Source organism: Poecilia formosa, unplaced genomic scaffold, assembly GCF_000485575.1.
Source record: "Poecilia formosa unplaced genomic scaffold, Poecilia_formosa-5.1.2 Scaffold642, whole genome shotgun sequence".
Lineage (NCBI taxonomy): Eukaryota > Metazoa > Chordata > Actinopteri > Cyprinodontiformes > Poeciliidae > Poecilia > Poecilia formosa.
In genome coordinates, this window is record NW_006800581.1 from 200,536 (window position 1) to 208,912 (window position 8,377).

The 8,377-nt window shown below is 45.4% G+C and overlaps 1 protein-coding gene across 5 annotated transcripts in view; it reads right to left on the bottom strand.

The window, feature by feature from the left end:
- ccdc120a (coiled-coil domain containing 120a) overlaps positions 1 to 6,202 on the bottom strand; it is a 32,007-nt gene extending 25,805 nt beyond the window's left edge. For 2 of the 5 annotated variants that reach the window (XM_016665969.1, XM_016665970.1), the window contains exon 1: positions 3,886 to 6,201. The gene's annotated coding sequence lies outside the window, so the exon portion shown is untranslated. Of the gene's footprint in view, positions 1 to 3,885 lie in introns of all 5 variants that reach the window. The other 3 variants (XM_007541931.2, XM_016665972.1, XM_016665971.1) reach the window with 3 other exon arrangements.
- Positions 6,203 to 8,377: the final 2,175 nt, after the last annotated feature.

Genomic DNA, 8,377 nt, shown 5'->3' on the forward strand with positions numbered 1-8,377 from the left:
TTTTTGTTTTGAAAGTTTCCTAAAGACACGATGTGAGGAAGTAGAGGGAGAAATCTATAAAGAGAGACGGATTCACTGCAGGATGGATCTCACACCGGATTTTGGACTCAATCTCAGCTGCTGAATCTCTGAAACTGGAACTCTGGAAAACATATACATATCTATATATCTATATATATGTATGTACATACATATAAACATGTATCCAATATATATTATTCAGTTTTAATCTTTATTTATTAGTGTTTGTATAGTTATATAAAATATGTATTGATATTACTAAATAATGTATTAAATAAACTATGAACGGCTGTGTGCTTTGTAATATGCTCTTCATTCATCGATATCAGAATATCCCATTCCTCTTCTATTGTTATAGCCACTAAGCATATTTAAATATGATGAACTTTGTATTAAAAACATACTTAAAAATACAATTGTTTATAAATGTTGCTTTGATAGATGTCTGAATATGGTTTACAGTAACAAAGTGTGTTATGATCGATTAAATGCGCTGATACGTCATTGTGCTGCTAAACGCATAACGCTGAGTGGAGTGGTGGACCGCTCCAAGATGGCCGCCCTAAATCTCGTCAGCGACAATAGGCGAGAGCGGTCCATGAGGGTCTATCCTTATATTATGTCTATGGGATGAATGCCACCTGGACATTAGATCATATTTGAATCAGATAAGTATCGGATATGCAAGCGGCCGGGGTCACATTCGAAAAGGATCCAACCTGCCTAATGTATCAAGGTTGAACAGCAAAAAACAGTCAAACATTTTCCACACAAACAACAGAACACTTAGGTTTATTTTACAATTATTAATATGATTATTAAGTAGCATCTGCATAGATTAGCATCAGCCGTGGTAGATTAGCAAATTTAAACTGCTGCTCTGAAGTTGGTTTCCAATTCGAGAAATGGCTAAAGGGCAATTCCACCTAATTATTCACAACCTTCTGCATCTTTAATCTACTCTAGTTAAAAACTACAACACCCAGACACTTCAAACTTGGACTGGATTATTCTGCTCTAATAGCAGAATATTCAAAACCATGTTTGGGATTTGTAAAAAAAAAAAAAATTCTGATTTGTGAAACTTCAATAAAGGTTGATTTCACCTCTTTTTTGCCTTTGGATCACGCTACAATTGCTCCAGTTCCAAAACTAGAACACCCAGACACTGATATTAAAAAACTTATGACTGGTTGTGTGCTTTGTAAAATCAGTATCAGAATATTCTATTCCGAATCTATTCTGTTTTCCCCACTAAGAATATTTAAATATGCTCAACCATGTATCAATCAATTAAAAAATATTTAAAAACATAATTTTCCTTGTAAATGTAGCAATGGTAGCTGTTTGAGTAAGGTTTACAGCAAAAAAATCTTGAAAATCTGTTTAGTATTTAGCAAGTTATGATCGATTAAATGTGCTGATACGTCACTGCGCCGGTCAAACATAACGCTGAGTGGAGCGGTCGACCTCTCCAAGATGGCCGCTCTGAATCTCATCAGCGACAATAGAGGAGAGCGGCCATGAGGCATCTGTTCATTATTTTTTTAAAATGAAAATTTATTTATTACCATCATATACAACAGACATGGTATCAGATGTTCTCACACCTGAAAAAGCTGAGCCAGGCTGCCTCCATACATACAGAAGAGACGAAAGAGCAAAAATAAAAAGAACAAGCCATTAGCGGTTTTCCAGCAGTTTCAAATTGTTTATCATATTATGCAGTTCTGCATGTTGTTGTTCGTCCATGAATTTTAGAGATAAGAAGAGGTGGCAGAGTTCCTTGTGAAAAGTGGGAAAAGATGGTTTGGCTTTAAGAAAACAACATTTGTGAAAGAAAAACTTGCAGATAATAATTATGACATTTAGTCTTTAAATGTCTTTTGTCTTCTCAGGATGGCTCTACATGTCTAGGCTCCCGCAGGAAGCAGGGGGGCGGGCTCTTCCGCGTTTGACATCAAGTTGCCATGGTAACAGTCACTTTGTAATTAAATTAACATTCAAAAAAATATTAGAAAAAACTGTTCTGATAAAAATGCGTTTGAGATGTGTCATTGCAACTGGAACCAGAACCAGAACCATCAGGAACCAGAAGAGCTTCAGACTAAACAACCAGAACCCAGCTGCCTGGACCTGCTGCTTCTGAATAGAAGCAGACAGAACCAGAACCTCCTCATAATAATCAGTGTTTCTCATCAGTCCAGAGACCTGTCTAGGCCCGGTCCAAACCCAGCAGAACCTCAGAGATTCCGCTCACTGACCCAGAGCCTGGTTCTGAAAACGGGTCACTGAAGGTCTGAAGGAACCTCAGAGGAGACACCGGCCTCACAGAGCAGACACACACACACAGACACACACACACACACTCAGCTCGGAGGGGTGAAAGGTTATTGGCTGGCTGGCTGCAGCTCTCAGCCAATCAGAGCTCAGGACTGGCTGCTGGGACTCTGTGCTGTTGCTGAGCAGAGAATCAGCCTGACCTACATCCATCACACACAGCGCTGCTGCTCCAGGCTCAGAGGCACTGCGGCAGCCTCAGCACCAAACCCACCGAGCCGCTGCCACGAGGCGTTTACTGTCCTCCGGGAAAAACAGACGGCTACACACGCAGAGCCTTGATCTGGAGCAGCAACGTTCCAACTGCAGAACCGGGCTCACAATAACGTGGGCCCAGAAGAACCCAGCAGAACTGGCAGCCATGACAGGAAAGCCTGGTTCTTCTGCACAGAACCAGAGCAACATGTGAGGAACAGACGGTTCTGTCTGGGTCTGGGAACCAGAAACCCGTCCAGAATTCTGCACCCAAACCACAGAACACTGAAGCACAGTGGTGAAGGTATCGTGCTGTGGGATCACTATAGAACTAAAGATCAGTTCAAAAAGATTAACCCTGAAACATTTTTCAGATTTTAGAGCAGATGTTTGTCATCTACCAGTTTCATGTTTGTCTTTAGATATTATGTTTAGATCTTGTTCTCTACTTTTGTTCCTGTTTGTTGTTTTAAATAAAGTTATAATTGGGGAAAAATACAGAGAGCATGAGGAAAGGAAATGAAACTGCTGTGTAAAAGGACTTCAAAATAAGAGCATGAATATATTTCTCTAAAACTCAATATCCAAAACTGAAACACAGACGCCGAACTTTATTCAGCTGATAGTTAACAGACGTAAATTTCAGAATTTATCTGGAAAAATCAGGGCTAAGTGCTCAGAAACTTTTCAATGCTAGCTACAATGCTACATCTGGTTCCTGCTTGGAACCAGATGTGGTTCCAAGCAGATCCACAAAGTCGGGTTTGGACCCAGACTCCACCAGAACCGGTGCAGTTCAACAGAACTAGAACCTTCTTCAGAGTCAATCCTGGCAGACTCCAAGTGGACTTCCTCAGTTCTGTCACTGACCAGAACATGGATTAAAACCTGAAAACCCATTTGGACCTCCAGCTGGAAACAGAACTTCTCCTTGGAGTCAGGATCAGTCTGTCAGGTCCAGAGGTTCTGGTCTCGTTTCCTCCATTTGGTGCCTAGTAAAGTTGAATAGGTAACGACCCAAACTGGATCAGTACCAAACGGGGAGCGGATTGTCGGGGTGAGCGTTTCATGGCTGCTTTGAGAACTGAATATTGAAAGTTACTTTCTCCAATCTGCTGTAAGGAAACAAGGTTCTATGAACCGAACTTCAGTTCTATGACTGAAGTCTGTGTTCTGGTGGCCCGGACTCCACCAGAATCACATGTGCGCCAGCAGCAGGTTTCGGCTTTCGGTTATGCTCAGCAACACTGACAGATCTAAAGTAAAGGAGAACAGAGGGGAACATTTACAGATAACACATTGAAATACTAAGCTGCAACGAAAACTAACCTCTGGTACCAACTGGGCTTTGTTCCGGTTCTGTTAGAGGAAAGGATGGACCCAGAACCCTGGAACTCCTTCACTGGGTGCGTTCCTTAACCATCAACAGGTGGTTGGAAGAGGCGATGTGGGAGGGGTTTCCATCCTAAACAGAGATTAGAATCAGCCAATAAACTTCCACCGTGAGAGCGGCAGCCGGTCCTGGTACTTCCTGGAACCTTCAAGGTCCAACTTGAATGGTCTCTGGAGATAAAAGATGCTTCTCACTGAGGAACAGTGTCTATGGAGCCAGGCTCAGAGGTTCTGAGCCTGGCAGTTTATACGCTGCCATCGGCCGATAGGACAGCATCCTGAGGCGGCCTCCTCTACCATCAAACCCAGTTTGGCTGAACCCCTCCACTCACTGGTTCCGGTAACTCACCCCAAAGATTGCTGGTCTCCACAGTCATGAGGAAGTAAAGCCAGGACTCTGCTCCATCCCAACCACAACGGTTTACACAACCTGAAGACCTGAATATCTTCCAATCTGGTGATGGGACAGCGCTGTTCTGTTTCCCTGTACAACCGACCCTTACCACACCATGCATGGTCCCCTGTTAGTTGTAGGTCCAAAGCTCAAGGTACAGCCCGGTTAGGGTGGAGCTACTGTCGTCACACAACACCAACCACTGAGGATGGAGAAACATTACAAGACGTGGTAGCGCGTCAAGTTTGTCGTGGTGCTAGCATGATGCAAACCCTACACGTTTGGGTTTGTGGGCTCAGTGAGACTCCAACCGATGGTGGAAACGTCCTCCTGAATACGCCGGACCATAAAAACACTGAGCCGTACCGCTCAGTGGGAACGTTAGCGAGATGTGGCTATCCAAACGGAGCAGTACCAGCAGTAACCTCTGGGGGCAGCGTGGTACAGCACACATAACAGAGAAGAAGAAAAGAGCAGAAACGCTAGAACTTGTCCTCCGAACTGTCCGGACTGAAAGAACGGAGACTCTGTGGAGCCCCTAGAGGACAGACGAGGTTTTGTTCTTCTAGTTTTTCTGCTGATGAAAGGAAAGAGGTGAAGCCAGGTTCTTGTTGTCATGGTGACGGTCAGACACAACAACCAGACCATAATTATATTATTCTTCTAACCTGCGGGTTACCCCGTTAGGCCGTCCAGGATGGCTGGCCCACCGGGACCAGAACCCGGTTCTACGCTCTGGCTTCGCCACAGCTGGGCCATGTGACCCCAGGCTGCTCTCTGATTGGCTCTCGCTGGCTCTGGGTAAAGTTTGTGTGTTTTCGTCAATCAGCTGATTCCACATGTCAACACAAAGACGAGCACAAGTTGGTGTCACGTGAGTCGCGCACGCGCATGCCTCAGCGGAGCCAATCAGAGAGCAGCAATCCCAGACTCACCTGCCGGTTCTGTTCCGTTCCCGCAGCTGGATCTGGATCAGCCGCCGAACCGGAAGCTGCCAGCTTCCTGTAGAACTCAAAGAACCGAACCTCAGCGGACCCCCTCCACTTCCCCGTGTAGCTTGACCCGGGTCCTTCCCTCAGCTCGGTTCGGTTCGGTTCGGACTCTGAGCCGAACATCACCATAACAACCACCTCTGCCTCGTGCTGCTCGGCTCCCGCACGCCGCGCCGCTTCACCCCGCAGACTTTTAGCGGGAGTTCCGGTCCAGCTTACCTGGGTCACCTGCAACGGCTGCGTCACGTGGTCCGTGGCCCTGTCCGGAGAGCAGAACTGGTCCAGAGAACCTCAGAGTTCAGATCGATCAGCTGGGATCCATGCTCTGATCGCTCTTCATCGTCCTCCTCTTCATCATCCGCAGCATCAGCAGCACGAGGCGCGCTCCCGCCGCGGACACGCACACGCCTCGCCCATGCGCGCATATGTGCGCCAGCAGCAGGTTTCTGCTTTCTTCTTCGTTTATTTGGGTTTATGCTCGCAAACATACCAGAACATCCCAGGTCAGAGTTTCGAAACCAACGAACCGGAATGACAAAAATAAAAACAGAAACGATTAAAATATGAAAATGAAATGAAACGACAGCGGATGACAATCTGAGGAAATAACCGATGGAAACATAAATAATCTATAAAATAATCTCGACCCAAACAGAACATCAGGAGAAACGAACTTCTGGAGATTTTCTCTGGTTTTATGGCGCCGTTTGTAAAATTCACAAATACTTTATTAATTACGAAGGGAAATGAGATGTTGTAAATCATTTTAGATTCTTCAGTTATTGAAGATCCTGATGGCTGTTGGCAGGAAGGATCTCCTGTAGCAGTCTGTGCTACAGCAACGCTGAAGAAGCCTCTGACTGAAGACGCTCCGGCAGAACTTTATTGATTTTATGAAGAATCCTTATTTGCATCATCACCACCAGAGGACCCAGTCAGAACCAGAAAAGAACCTGCCTTCTTATTCAGGCTGTTGAACCTCTTTAGCTCCTGGTTCCGATGGTTCTGGTGGTTCTGACAGCAGATCCAAACCCTGAAGGATCTTCTCTTCCTTCCTCTCATGTCCAGATGAACATCCAGGTTTTTATGTTCCTCATCACCTCCACTTCTTCTCCAATGATGGAAATAGGGTTTGACCTTTGACCCTGTTCCTCCTGAAACCAACAAGCATCTCCTTTGTTTTGTTCACATTTCAGATGATTTGACTGTTCCCTCCATGACCCAAAGCGGTCCACCAGCTCTCTGTACTCAGCCTCTGGTCGTCTCTGATGAACCAACAGCTGCAGAGTAATCTGAGTGTTTCTGTAATCTGAGTGTTTCTGTAATCTGAGTGTTTCTGTAATCTGAGTGTTTCTGTAATCTGAGTGTTTCTGTAATGACAGAAGTCAGACTTGTGCTGGAAGTCTGAAGTGTAGAGAGAGAACAGAGCCACAGCTCGGTCCTCCAGTCTCTACCTGTGGTCTGTCATCAGGTGTCATGGATCCAGGTGAGGGTTGAGGCTCCACCTGAGTCTCCTGCAGTTCCTCACAGAGCAGATCAGGCTGAAATGTGTTAAATGGGTTCATGAAGCAGGTTAAGATGGGCGTCTCCGTCTCTATGGTGATAAGCAAACTGCAGAGGGTCCTGAGATGAGCTTGTTCAGGTGAGCCGACAGGAGTCTCTCCAGGACCTTCATGATGTGGGTTGTCATGGCAACAGGTCTATAGTCATTGATGACTGATGGTGAGTTTTCTCTGGTACCAGAACCAGGCAGGATGTCGTCCACAGCAACAGAACTTTCTGTTGTGTCGGGCTGAGGTTGAAGAGATGCTGCAGAATCCCACAGAACCGCTCGGCAGCTTCAGGCTTTCAGGACCGACACCATCTGGACCTGGTTCTGGTTCCAGTTCTGTCTCTCCAGCTGCATCTTCACTTCCAGAAAAGGTTCAGGAGGCAAATGGAGCAGCAGCTCCTGATCTGGTCAGAGTCAAACTTGTGGAAGCAGAAGATCCACGACTGAGGAGGAAATTAGGAGATGAGAGGTTTGACAGGAAGCTGAGGATCAGAGGAAGGAGGGATGATGATGATGATGACCCTGAACCTGTCTGAACGTCTTCAGCTCTTTTGCTCCTTTCAGGCTTCCATCCTCTGATCCTCCTTTTGCTCGCAGCCTGAGATTTTCTTCCTTCCTGATTCTCTGATTTGGTTCCTCTGCAGATTCTTCCTGTTCTTCTGTCTCTAAAAAGGCTCTTTGGTTCCTTCAGGTCCCTGCTGATCCAGGGTTTGTCATTCAGGAAGCATATTTCTGCTCTGGTGGCGATGCTGCTGTCCACAGAGCTTCATATCAGTCATGGCTCTGATGTCGTCTCCATGAGGCTGGCAGAGAGCAATCCAATCAGTTGCTTCAAAACAAGCCTGGAGGGCCTCTTCTGATCCCTGTGATCATTTCCCAACAGCCATTTTGCTAACAGGCAGCCTCTTCACAAATTAGAGTAAAAAATTATTTTAAAAAAGAACATGGAGGTTAATTTTTCAGCAATATTTTATGCACCTTCAAATTAAATATTTAATTAGAATGCAAAATATGTGGTTTCTAATACAAACCAAATATTTTGCTAGCAAGCTAACTATTTATTTACCTCTTTAGTTTACAAAACTTAATATTTAGCTAGCTCCAAATAAATAGCTAATGTGCATATTCTCTTCCTGATAAGTGGAAGTGGATTATCAAAATCAAAGCTGGGTCTTAGGCTGAATCTTTCCTTTGTTGCTGTAGCTCAGCGCTGCTCCAGTCCAGTCCTCCAGAGCCGTCCTGCAACTTTAGATGCTTCCTGACCCAACAGATGGGGATCAGCTCTGAACAGGCCAGACATTCAGGTGTGCTGCAGCAGGGAATCATGTGAAAGCTGCAGGACGGTTGCTTTGGAGGACTGGCTTGAGCGCGCCTGCTATAGAGCTTTGGAGCTGACGTCACAGCGTATGACGTTTACGTCGCTCGGCGCCATGTTTGCAGCCCACAGACCAAAACAAACTAGTCAGAACATCGGTGTTTTCATTGTGTTAC